This window comes from Lytechinus pictus, chromosome 13, assembly GCF_037042905.1.
Source record: "Lytechinus pictus isolate F3 Inbred chromosome 13, Lp3.0, whole genome shotgun sequence".
NCBI classification, from domain to species: domain Eukaryota; kingdom Metazoa; phylum Echinodermata; class Echinoidea; order Temnopleuroida; family Toxopneustidae; genus Lytechinus; species Lytechinus pictus.
Genome location: NC_087257.1, coordinates 1478963 through 1492018, shown reverse-complemented (window position 1 = coordinate 1492018; position 13056 = coordinate 1478963). Strand labels below are relative to the sequence as shown.

Sequence of the window (13056 nt, the reverse complement as noted above, 5' to 3'; positions counted from 1 at the left end):
GTTCTAAAATTGCGCAAAATGCCATCTGTCACGTGGGAAGTGACTTTTTTTTACATTATTTATCTACTGCTGCTTGACGCCAAATAAGGAATACGTAAAACTGAGGATTACAGTTAGTAGAAGATTTAATCATATCTCTTCAATCTTTCTGATGTTCTCTTTTGATGGTTTTACAATAAATTGTACATGAAAATATACATGGATAAAACAAAATACAACTTAACTTAATGGTAATCGTTGACTCTAGCCCCCATCATCTCATCTGGCCTGACATGCCCCACTCGGCCCTGGTGGTCGGTCCAGTTCCTGGCCTCCGCAGCTAGCGATGTCTCTTCCACTCGGCCTCGGCCTCCGCAGACTGTGTTGCCCCTTGATGAGTAACCCCCAGATCAGAGAGATGTGGCTTCAACGAATTAGTGGACGAGATCGAGCCCCCAATGATGACATGAGTTTTGACGAATCATGTCGGTGGAGAACCGGTGGCAGCTGGGGTCGTTATCTCGTCACCGACGCAGTCCCTCAGTTTTAACTTAGACTGCCTATACGAACATCTGTAGTCTATTCTAGCTTAGGTGGTTCTCCCTGAATTACTTAAATTAACCTCCTAATATACCCTACCGTTACTAGGACTAACTTTAAAACTTCTATAAAGTAATTCAAAGAATTTCAAATAACAGATGTGCATAAAGCAACACATTCTTATTAATAAAAGACACTTCCTGTGCATCTGTCAACTACATTAATAAATGCTAGAGCACTGTATTGGCTATTTATGACACCTGTATGAAAATGCTTATAGTATACCTAATACGAAATATGGCATCAACCTGGTACACTTGTATTCTAAAAGGGGGGGGGGGGGGTATCAAACGTTTCCAACGCTTGCCTTTAAAATATTCAAAACGTATGTATATGCTTGTCTACAAGACAACCCTAACCTGGACAAGTATGTTGAACACATGTTTAAACTGAAACATTTTATAATTAAATTTCTTTCCTGACAATATCCCCCACCTTGAGATGAAATTAAGGGAACCTGAATTATATCCATTAAAGAAATTTACTAACAAAGCATTGACCAAACTTTCATAACATTCTTTCCAAAAACATTGTTTTTGTAATAATCTTAATTAACTTAATTATCCATATCAAGTAATATCGAATTCTATACCTACATAACATATATGCCAAATGTATTATACAAAACCATTTCATATCAATCATCTGTAAGCTTTTCTTTAGTTTTGTAAAAGATCAAGTTAAACAAACTTTCGGTTTCAAAATATCAATTTGAGTTCTGCCAAATACATTAAAATTTACAATCTCTGTGAAAAACCTTTCTATGAAAAGCTTACTTTGATTTATAAAATATAAAAGTTCAGTAATCTTTCTTCATACAATTTTTTTTTTAAACAAAATGCAGTGTTTCTTACCACTTTCATAGTTTTAATAGTATTCTATTTTCAAATAAATGAAAGTACTTCATAATCTTTAAACATTGCTTTATGTATCTGAAGTAAGTATTCTTTACAAAAACTGATTTTTGTATTCAAGTAAATAAATATTGCATGCCATTCAGTTTTTCAAAGATATAGTATTTTTTGTATACATAAATTGCTTCAAAAATGGTTACATATATTTAAATTCAACGTTATGTTCTTGCTGAAGCTTTTTTTTTTCGATTATAGTAACAACTTTATATCCTAAACACAAAGTTACTGATTTGCAATATCTTTATCAAAACGCCTTTAAATAGCGCTTATACAGCATATTCTAACACATAAATGTATATTATGAAATACCGATAATTCTTAAGAACAAGACAGTTTTTTTTTTTTTATGTCATGACATACAAATTTCATAACACATTATAATGTATATAGTTTTACAATCTTATTTCCTAAACTAAATGACCTATAAGTTTTCCCTATTCTAACTAATTTCACAGGTAAGCCCTACTAACGTAAATCCCTATTCTAATTTCTAATCGCGAAGTGTAATCGAGTTGTGATTGTGATTAGCTTCGAAGATCCAAGGATACCTGGAATAAATGATAAAAAGATCATGAATATCTGCAAAATATTTATGCATAAAACATAGAATTGCGTATAAAATGGCCCTATGGCTTCTTTTTATATGACATGAATATAGAAAATATTACGATTCATAAGTGCACAGATATTGTATAAAATGTATATTTTACGAAAGCGTGCAGTGTATAATATTGTGTATAAGTATTTAGTGTTTATGGAATATATATTTTGAACCATATATCCGTAATAATATTCAATATCCCAGTGAACTAAAGCTCTCTCACACCAGCTCATTTGACATACATGTAGACCCGGGATCAAACACGGTTATCTTGTTAAGGTGCCGGACATCTATCCAAAACCAGTCTGAACTATCCGGTTTCCTAACCAATACAATCGGATGCGCATAAGACGGATCCGAAGGCTCGATAACCCCCAACTTCAGCATCGACTCAACCTCCTTTATTTCACCCTCGACAACTTGGGGTACCCTAGTATAAGGGAGAGAACGAACGGGTTCATCACTTGTCAAATGAATTTTACATTCAGCCACTGAAGTTTGCTTAGGTACGTTCGTGAATACATCCTGGTATTCACATAACAATTCTCCAACCTCATCCTTAGGATCATGAACATGATTCACAAAGTCCCTTTGAAATGAGCCTTGCATATCTTGAGTATCTTTGATACACTCATTCGTCATATCTTCCTCATCTCCAACCTCATTGCAAGTATCAGCATCAACACTTGGATTTCTCTCATCCCTTTCTTGACAATGATTCATCTTACTATACAAAGCCTGAAGTGACACATCCGTTTGCTCTCGCAAAAAGTCTCCCGACTTAACTTTCACTCCTGAGTCTTTCACTCTCGAATCAGGTTTAGATTTATTACCCTTCTGTGCCAGGGGCGTCGATCCATTTTTCAGATGGGGGGGGGGGGGGGCAAAATCATGAATCAACTTTCCAAAGGCGCTCGATCACACAAAACAAACATACTCTCAATAGGTCCATGCTCTCACACACATGCCTATATATATATATATATATATATATATATATGTGACTCATGAGATAGAGACACGTATCTCACCCAACAAATTAATGCGAGCGCGAAGCGCGAGCTTAAAACTTCTTTATATTCTGACCTGAAAGCTTGATATTCTAAGCATTTTTGGTACCAATAATTAAGATGGGTTTTAAAAAAAACAATAGATGCAAGCGCGAGCTGAAAATTTTGATATTTCGATCTGAAAAGCGGACATTTTAGACAAAGAACAAATTCTTATTTTTTATTTTTTGCACATGCGGAATTATTGGGGGGGGGGGGGGCAAAACGATATGTTTGCCCCCCCCCCAATATTTTCATTGGTGGGGCGATCGCCCCCCTGCCCCCCCCCCAGGATCGACGCCTCTGGTTACAAGTATAGTAACTACGATGGTATAATAACCAACCAATCATAATCAAGGTTACCAATGTAATCGCGATGTTTAAATGGCTGTAATTCATTATGAAACGGACGCCAGATGAAGAAAGCAGGCACGGGGATCCATGAAGATTCTTTTTTTTTTTTTTTTTTTGCTTCTCGAAATTTGTTTGTAACAAGAAATGTACTCTTTTAGTGGTGGCAGTTATTATTTTTTTTCAGTTACCATACTCAACCAGTGAAAATTACCATCAAATTGTAATAACCATGTTTTGCCCCCTTCCCGCCCCTCCCCCCAAAATAAAAGTACAACAGCCCCCTTTGATCTTTCCGCGGCCTCTGCTGGCTATTTAGAGTCGAGATTCTTTACATTTGTTAAAAACTAAGATTGCTGTATATCTTAACATGTGACAATTTGGGGATGGCAAAAGCACTAGAGACCTCTTTACCTAATCACAACTTGATCTACTCTTTTTATCTTCCCTTTAGATCGCTTGTGATATCGATACTTTATAGAGCGCAACGTATCGTCTCAAATTTACGCTTGCTGATTCGATGAATCCTTCGCGTCACGAGCGCGTAACAAAATGAATACATTAATGAATTTGCCAAGTTGACCTTTGTCATTGCGCTGATGTGCGTATTGTCTAATACACGTATAAAACCACAGTTGATGAGGGAGCATCGTACGAAATTAATATTAATGAGGGCTTATTTGAGCTTCTAATGGATTAAACAAAATATCGGTAGCTTCGGGGGCCTGGGGCCGTATTCTGAAAATTGTCTTAAGAGAAATATTCTTGTATCTTTAGAGTTACAATAAAATCCGTATTCCGAAAATTCTCTTATCTTTTTCTTGTAAATTTTCTTGTAACTTTCGCTGAGCGCGTATGATGTCAGAGCTAGGATTATGCTTGAAGTTAAAAACGGCGCATAAATATTCCTTTGCGCAAGATAACATATCGAGATAAAAGTTATTCTGAAAATTCTCTTATCTTTGCGTTTTTGTTAACTTCCTTGGAAAATACAAGAAAATTTACAAGAGGTAGGGGGCTATTGTAACTTATTTTTGCATGCGATATTTGTCCGTCTGCAATAATTATTTCTTGCTGCATCCCACAAAAACATCATGTTTCACAAAATGAGACATTCCAAAGACATTATAACGACGGATTGGTAGACTTTTCAGCAATTAAAAATTGGTGCTCAAGATGATGAATCGTTTCAGAGAAAATGTGTCTTTGAGAAGAGCCACGTGCATTTTTAGCACAGAAGCGCACAAGCATAAGCGTCGGAGGCGCAAGGAAATTACGCCTCATATCAACAATGCGCTTCATTATTTTTCAGAAGAGACGCTTCTATTGGTTGACCTAAGCATGTAACAAGCTTAATGATTTGTTGATGATGAAATATTAGGCGTGTCAGAGATAAAATAGGGGACGTCCTTACAGAGATAAGACAATTTTCAGAATACCAATTTAAGATAATTTTAGCGAGCTGTTATCTTGCTGACTTACAAGAAAAGTTAAGACAATATTCAGAATACCATCCCGGGTGGGTGTTTCATAAAGCTGTTCGTAAGATAAGAGCGACTTTAAGAACAACTGGTGATCCTTTCTTGTGGTAAATGGTATATTCAAAGCAACGAACGTAGAGGGCAGCAACACACAAGCGTGTTGCTCTAAGGAAGGTCAACTCCGCTCGAATTTTGTGACCACTTTAAAAAATAAGGTGGGGTTTTGGGAAATTTGTCGAGTTGATTTTTTTTCATTTGTTAATTTCAAATATTTTTTAATGAACAATTATTAGATCGGTTATTCTGGGTATAAATATTAAAAATATTACTTTCATTTTTAAAGAAAATATTTAGCTTAAATAATCATGATTTTGACATTTTTCCTCATTTTAGAATATTAAGCCTGTGACGAGGATACCTCATATCTCTTATTTTCTTCTGCTGAATTTCGCTGCACCACTAATAAATGCATAGACAACCATCGTAATAATCGAGGTCATTTTTCTGACCCGGGTGCGCCGAGTCTGGGCCGGTCGCGCAGCTAGCTAGTGACGTTGATGATGCGCTGGGGCTTCAGGCGACTCGTCATAGATCTAGCAACTTAGACAATGACGTCTAATTTGCCTGGCCTGATTTGAAGTGTAATGGCTTCAGGGCTGATGTTTATCAACGATGATTGTTTAAGGTTAGATTTCAAATTTTAAATGTCATTTGACTTTTAAGTCTATAAATCTGAAATAAAGGCGCTGTATCCCCGAAATCCGGGTCTAAATTTCAACTCTGAGTCCGAGACCATGGCATGGACGGCGAAAAAACAACCCATGCATCGGATGCATTGCATTGGCTGCGCGCTGCGCTGCAGCTGCACTGTGATGATGGGTTCAGCGAAGAGCTCAGAGAAAATAAGGTGGTTATATTCAATCCCGAAATGCTTTGCGAGTGGTCACAAAATCGTCTCGACGCAAATCACCTAATACAGCCGTCTGGTGAAATCGCTGATAACAACAATCACCGATTTGGTAATGATTTTAGTTTCCTGAAACTTATATTTGTAAAGTTTTAAATATCAAAGTATGTTTTTATATGTATGTATATTCCTCAACATATTTTTTAAGTTATCTTTGATATTGTTGTAGTCATTTTCTTTCATATTCGTTTTTTGATCGCTACTAATTTGTTGTTGTATTGGATCGGCATTTGATTTCGTTGGCATGAACAATAAAATACGCGCGCAGCTCAGCTGCATGCGCGTATCGAGTTGACCTTCCTTATAGCAACACGCTTGTGTGTTGCTGCCCTCTACGTTCGTTGATTCAAAGTTTACAGCACGCGCGCGCGCGCACTAACCACAGCAAAGACCTTATAATATATTACTAGACCCAAGCCCCCGAAGCTACCGCCATTTTGTTTAATCCATTAGAAGCTAAAATAAGCCCTCATTAATATTAATTTCGTACGATGCTCCCTCGTCAACTGTGGTTTTGTACGTGTATTAGACAATACGCACATCAGCGCAATGACAAAGGTCAACTTGGCAAATTAATTAATGTATTCATTTTGTTACGCGCTCGTGACGCGAAGGATTCAGCGAATCAAGCAAGCGCAAATCTGAGACGATACGTTGCGCTCTATAAAGTATCGATATCACAAGCGATATCACTTAAAAACAAAGCATTGTTTGTATTGTGTCTTATAGGCCTATAAAGGGAAGATGAAAAGAGTAGTCTTCAAGTCGTGATTAGTTAAAGAGGTCTCATGTGCTTTTGCCATCCCCAAATTGTCACATGTTAAGATTACAGCAATCTTAGTTTTTAACAAATGTAAAGAATCAATATTAATTAATCAATATTAGGGGGGCCTACATTATACAAGCTCTGCTTTTCAGTTGGCCCTCCCTCCCTTTCAATCATTTATATTTCGATTTGATAATTGTCTATTGTAATTTTATAATGTTGTCAATTTTTGTATGTACTTTAATTGTGATTATATGTTACTTTGTCAATTGTATCATAATTGTAAATATGAAATTGAAAGTGGAAAATAAAATAATTTAATTGAATCTAGACTCTACATAGCCGGCAGAGGCCGCCGAACGGATCAAAGGGGGCTGTTGCACTGACCCAAAAGTCTTGTTTTTTTTTTCTAGGGGGGGGGGCGGGTGTTGGCAGAACATGGTTATTACAATTTGATGGTAATTTTCACTGGTTGAGTATGGTTACTGAAAAAAAATAACTGTCACCACTAATAGAGTACATTTCTTGTTACAAATTTTGAGAAGCAAAAAAAAAATCTTTTGTTCAAGGTATAATACGTAAGGGGCCGGCCCCGGCCCTCATGGATCCCCGTGCCTGTTTTCTTCATCTGGCGTCCGTTTCATAATGAATTACAGCTATTTAAACATCGCTGTTATTGTGATTACCGTGGTAACCTAGATTATGATTGGTTATAGCAGTTACCATCGTAGTTAACTACGATGGTAACGGCTATAACCAATCACAATTACCATACTTGTAACTCATGATGAAACGGGCCCCAGTTTATCATGTTTAATACGTTTCCTGTCCCCTCTATTCTACAGCATTTCTTGCTCTGTTTTTCCATTTAATAATTTTCCCACTCACGTTATTTTGGTGCCGCCTTTCTCCTACATATATTTCCTTCTTCTTTTCCCACTTGTTATCTGTCTCCTGGTTTCCATAAATCTCGTCTTATTTCTCTTCCACCGCTTTGTTCCTACTTCCCACCATTCGTGCTCTCTTACCCCCCCCCCCTCTAAATTATCTCTTCATATGTGCCCCTCCATTTCGTTCTCATCTCTTTTCAACCCCCTTCTCATCACTCTTTCTCTCTCTCGATCTCCATCTCATTTGAATTTTGCCAATTCCAAATCTCTTTCATTTTAGCTCTGTACAAGTACTATATGAATACAAATGAAAGACATGAAGGCATTTTCTGGTTAGTTGTGAATTTTATTAATAGCCAGAAAAAATATCACATTATCAGAGGATTTAGCCTTACTTTTTTTCTTAAGCGCATGTTAATACGTTGAATCAAACGAAAATGTTTTTTGTATGCAGGGGCAGCGATCCTGGGGGGCACAGTTCCCCCTACTTTTTGAAGCACTGTAAAGTGCCTTTAATTTTATGTAAGAAAAATGCCCCCTCACGAACGTGTACTGTGTCCCTTTCACCTGACGAGGACCTGTTTTAGGTGTTACCAAGTGCTCTTCCTTGTATGCAAATTTTTACCAAAAAATGCCCCCCGAACGTGTTTTGTGCCCTTTCATCTGAGGGCCCGTTTTAAGTGTTAAAAAGTGCCCCCTCGCCTTCTTGTAAGTGCCCTTTCTCGAATAACTGCCCCCTTTTACCCAAGAAAAGTGCTCCTAAATAATTTGTTCTGTGCCCCTTTCACCTGAGAAGGACCCGTTTATGGTCACCATGATGAGTGCCCTTTGAAACAAGAAAACAATAAGGAAATTCATGTGAGTGGGGGTAGATAAGCAGTTTCGTACACTACAGATGGAGGGGGGGGGGGCTTGAAGGACTCTTGCCCCCCCCCCCAAAAAAAAAAGGGTGAAATATATCATTCTGAATATGTTGTCGAAATCTATCACAAAATGTGATTTTCTTTTTAAAAATGTCAAAATTTTGCTCTCTCGCAACTTCTTAAAAATTTCACATAATACAGCATTTTCCCTGTGCCCCCCCCCCCACTTTCAACTTCACTTCGCCGCTCCTGTTTGTATGTTTATAGCTTCTCCTTTTGCAACCAGTTTTAATGAAAATCGACAGGAAATTTCATACTTCATGAATTTGGGGTTGTGATGATAATTAAAAAAAAAAATTGGACTTGAAAAAAAAAACACCTTTTCCATCTTTATCAAGTGCTTCCTAAGCTAAATCTCTCTTCAATTTGTTGGATTTCTTGAATGAAAACATCTGTTACACCAGTCCTGCAGATTAAAAAAATAAAGAAAGAAAATCAATGAATTTAAATTAAAATTGTCATGATTTGTAAAACATAAATGTTTTAAGAAAAGTAAGACTATACATACCGGTATATAAATTGCTTCATCACATATCATAGGAAATCTTACTTCTACTAATTATAAACTTGTACTTCTACAAAGCATATCACTTAAACCTGTTCTATGCAGTTTGCATACCACTCTCCATTATAACTACATGTACTCTATAAAAAAAATGTCAGAGATTTCCCATAAATATGAATATATGAATTAACATATATGAATTATATATAATAGTCAGAATTAAAGATGATATGTTTTGTTGCACAGAATATTTTGATCTGCGAATAAAAACGACACCTAACTATAAACTAAAAACAGAATTGAAATGTTTTTTTCAAAGGCAGGTCTATTTGTTGCCTAAAAATATTGTGAAAACCCCCCATTATAAAAAATAATCACTTATTAACTCACTCATATAACTGCTGCAGGTTGTATTTCTCTTTGTGGTCCTATCACTGTTCTATTAGGCCTACTTCACCAATTGTTTATCATCATCAATCACCTCCATGGAAATTGTAGAGCTGCATCATCCTATTGGACAAAATGTAAAATAATAAGATTTAAAAAAAATTGTAAATCTACAAATATGAAATATGAATATCACACTAAAGAATGAATAAAATGAATTTTATAAAATATAAAACATGAAAAATAAATATTGCTTTGTATATAAACAAATAAAATTGTAAATCTACAAATATGAAATATGAATATCACATAAAATGAATTTTATAAAATATAAAACATGAAAAATAAATATTGCTTTGTTTATAAACAAATAAAATTGTAAATCTACAAATATGAAATATGAATATCACACTAAAGAATGAATAAAATGAATTTTATAAAATATAAAACATGAAAAATAAATATTGCTTTGTTTATAAACAAATAGGAAATAAAAAGGCCATTTAAATAATAGTAGATCAAGGACATGACCTCATTCTATAAATTTGCCCAAGGTCCATAACTTTTGGCATTGGTTCTATTTTAGACTCGAGAGCCTGTATATATAAGAAGTGTATATTCAGTATAGATCCTACCTCTTAGCAGTGGCTCAGGTTATTTTTATTTAATGTAAACATGATTAACATTAATTTCAATGCATGTAATGTATCTGTAATTTTTTATGGGTTAGTTTAAGTTTTATACCTGGATGAGAATCTGCAAAATGATACATGCACTTATGATCATCATCTTTAACCATAGGTACCGGGTAGACCTCTACTGTTTTTCTTGTTCTTCAAACTCAACCTGTTTGTGAAAGAAAAGAGAGAACAATAAGTGTCAAGTGATCTCTTTCATGGCCGTATGTACACTGTTAAAAAAACCTGATTTTACAGGAAAAAAAAAAAGATTTTGCAGAAAGCAATAACAGAATCATTCTGTAAATTTATAAAACAGGAAGTTTTCTACAGAACAGGTCTGTTTAAAAAGGGGAAAATGGTGTTTTATTTAAGGAAATTTGTAAGGTTCCATACACCAAATACCAATATCCTGTAATTTTACATGATATAATGTAAGATTATGCAATCTAGTAAAATTACAGGTGTTCTCGAGACTCTGCTGCAGGAACTTCTTTTATTTTAAGAATAAATTTTCTAACAGTGTAGGGGGAGGGGTTTGGGTGGGAGCTGAAATGTGAAAACCTTCATTAAAAAAAAAGAATTGCATGAAATCCTTCAATTTTACTTTAGAAAATGCAAAAAACAGCCCTAGCCTAGGCAATATTGGTCGCTTCGGGCCCTCACTTTCAGAATTTCAGGTTTCTCTAATTTTTTTCACATGTCTGCCCCCCCCCCCAAAAAAAAAAAAAAAAAAAAATGTGCATCCTTTTATTCCGAATCTTAATTCATTTGATTTTAACAACATAATTTCATAATCTCATGCACTAGGTCTAGATCTATTTGTAAGAAAGTATACTATAGATCTAGTCCAACCAGAATCAGTGCTGCGTGACAGCATTCATGTATCTACATAAGGTCTAGATCTAGACTATCGATAGACTCTCGATCTATCTAGACCTAAAATGTAAAGCTAACCCTTCGGTGACTTTACCTAGATGTATATCGATTTAGAAATGTTTGATGTCTGACTTTTATTCCTGGCTAAACCTTCATTGCCATTATTGACCGAGCAGATCTATCATCTCTAGATCTAGTCCTTGGTCCACCGACAGTGATACTTCATACATGTAAATGTAGTCGTTTAGGCCCAGACTTGCCCCGGGGACCTCAACACGACGTACATGTTCGGGCTGCCGCAGTAAGGCCCAGACCTACATCTAGGCCTAAAATTATAGACCTAGATCCTAAGCCCTGGGGGTACGTGTCGAGGGTTGGGAAAGTATAAGTTAGATGACTAGATTTGAATTAGGTAGGCCCAGATCTACGTACAAGTATCGATGGATAAAAGTAAAGTAACATAAACTGATAAAGTAAAATTAAGAAGCAAGACTAGGCTCTGTTAACCATGTTAGAAATTAGATCTTGATCTATTGATAATAAGAGTAGAGTAAGACAAACATGCAGAGCAGCATGTTATTTCTAATACCGAGTCTAACTATATAAATAACAATAAGAATTAAAATGGGTGGGGGCTAAATGCAGAAGAAGCCTGAAGTTATGCAAAATAAATTTGATATCTGAAACTGACGAGAATCTAGTGAGGATTGACACAATGATGACAGGCATATCTTCTTCCACACTCCGCTTCACAGTATTCCTGACTAAGTCTCGATCTACTGAAGATAGATGCAGATCTCCCTCTAGATCTAACGTTATACAGTGTACAAAAAGAAGCTTCATTCTTCTTGTTTCAATCAATCGACGAATCGTGGGCTCCCGGCCCGATTTTCTCTCGATGCCCAGCCGGCTAGGAGCCCGTACAAAATACATGTGGTTGACACAGCGGCATAACCACTGAAAAGCAACATACAGGCTGCACTGGGCCGGGCGACGATGACAATCTAACTTCAATTTCAAAGACCAAAATCTGCTTTTCTTTAACAGAAGAATGATAGCAAACTCTCTAATTAATTAAAGAAATAACCTAAGATCACAAAATACAGTGTGAAATGTGTAAATAGTCCACTGAATTCATGTGGTTATATCAATTAATACGTACTCACCGGAGTGTTCGTAGGTCCATTTTTGTGTGGAAAGAAAAGTTTCATAATGAATAAATTAGATGACGTAATGAGGTCAAATGAATAATTAATTCTGTAACACGATACCACTAGTATCGATGACAAAGAATCGGGGATATCGCGTATTAATGACGCTCTTAGCCAATGAAAAGGCCGGATTATGAATATCTTCATGCTCATGAATGTCAATGAGGGCTTATTTTTGTCTTCAAATGATCGCGGTAGGCGGAGCCTAATCTCATTTGTTTTGTGCTGAACGCGCACGCAGCTTTCGGTCTAGTAATATATTATAAGGTCTTTGACTAGACCGAAAGCTGCGTGCGCGTTCCCCTTGTAAAAAAGTACTGCGATTACCGCGGTACTACTGCGGTACTACCACAGTACTACTGCGGTACAATTGAAGTACTTGTAGTACCGCGGTACTACCGCGGTACTACCGTGGTACTTATGCAGTAGTACCGCAGTACAATTGAAGTACTTGTAGAACCGTGGTACTATCGTGGTACTACCGTGGTACTTATGCAGTAGTACCGCAGTACAATTGAAGTACTTGTAGAACCGTGGTACTATCGTGGTACTACCGTGGTACTCTTGCAATAGTACCGCGGTACAATTGAAGTACTTGTAGAACCGTGGTACTATCGTGGTACTACCGTGGTACTCCTAATCACTAAATATGGCTCAGAATATGCTTATTATCTGTATCAACATCCATTTTTACTAAATAAACTGGTTTTTAACATTACAAATTGTGATAGCCAACAAATTCCTCATGTATTTCTTGGTTTTTAATTTCTTATGTATTTGTTTGATATTATATTTTTTTTGTTTTTCTTTTTATGGAAAAAATATTGAACATTATTCAACAACTTTTAGCCCCAAATCAAATGATTGCAGTGATGA

General features: G+C 36.1%; 1 long non-coding RNA gene across 1 annotated transcript; it reads right to left on the bottom strand.

The window, feature by feature from the left end:
• Positions 1-8689: 8689 nt before the first annotated feature.
• LOC129278321 (uncharacterized) lies at positions 8690-12260 on the bottom strand. Its single transcript, XR_010295399.1, has 4 exons — positions 12136-12260; positions 10158-10259; positions 9417-9536; positions 8690-8927 (listed from the first exon to the last, which is right to left on the bottom strand). It is a non-coding gene; the product is annotated as an uncharacterized LOC129278321 (long non-coding RNA).
• Positions 12261-13056: the final 796 nt, after the last annotated feature.